The following is a 1,130-nucleotide window of genomic DNA, read 5'->3' on the forward strand; positions in this document are numbered from 1 at the left end:
CAAGTTCATGTCCATATGTACGGGACGAGTGATCATTGTTAGAGATAACAATCGGTTTCATCGGTTTGAAGATGGCAAATGTTCTTGTAATGACTATTGGTGAAGAAGACAACAAACGATAATTGATTTATATTTAAACACAACGTCTACTTCTTCTTCTTGATCATCATTAGTTGTAGGATAAAATCACTAAATATTTTAAAAATAAAATCATTACTTATGTATCAAGCTATGTATGTTTTTATTAGGGACTAAATGTGTTTCCAGACATACCAGTTAGCACTAATAAGACTATTTTTTTTGTAGACCATTAGCAAAATTCTCATTAGAGAAGTTAGCCATAAGAAAGGATAACTTGGCTCAAGCAGGACTATCTTGGCTTTAATTACGTTTGAACTGTTGGAATGGGAGAGGCCGCGCGAACGCAGGCCTCAACAACAAATCATGACGTAGGATCTTCCTCTTGGGAAGACCTTAAGCTAACTTACTTAAAGTGCAATGGAAGTCACACACCTTAATGATCATGTGTTGACCTTCGCTTGTTTTATACTACAAAAGAGATATCTATCATGTGTCCAAGTAAGTAATTTTTAATGATCGACCTTCGCTTCTTTTATACTACAAAAGAGATATCTATCATCGTGAAACTTCCGATGTGGGATAAGCGACTTCTACTAAAAAGCACGAAGGGATGGGCCTTAATGACTTTATTGCGGCCCATATCAAAGATATTGAACCGGGTTCAGTTAAACCGGAATAAATTGGGTCTCTAACCAGAGACGACGACTCGAAAATAAAAGAAGTTTGATTTGTTTGATAAACTGGATCTTGAGCCACTAAATTGATTCTTCATCCGAGTCCAAGTAGCAAAGCAATAAATATAGTTGCTCATTGCATGAGATGATGGCAAGTCGTCTCGTCTCCATTGATCCGAATGTCTTTGCTCGTGCTCGACCGTCAAACTCAAACCACATTAATAAGTCATTACTTAGATAAGTTTAATAGAGACTCATGAGGATCCATAGTATTTAACTTTTTACTTAGATAAGTTTTATAGAGACCCACACTTATATATCTTAAAGATTCAACTTTTAAGTGCTTTGCTTAAGGACATATTCGTCTATCTCTTT

The sequence above is a fragment of the Camelina sativa genome, chromosome 3 (genome assembly GCF_000633955.1).
Source record: "Camelina sativa cultivar DH55 chromosome 3, Cs, whole genome shotgun sequence".
Taxonomy (NCBI): Eukaryota; Viridiplantae; Streptophyta; class Magnoliopsida; order Brassicales; family Brassicaceae; genus Camelina; species Camelina sativa.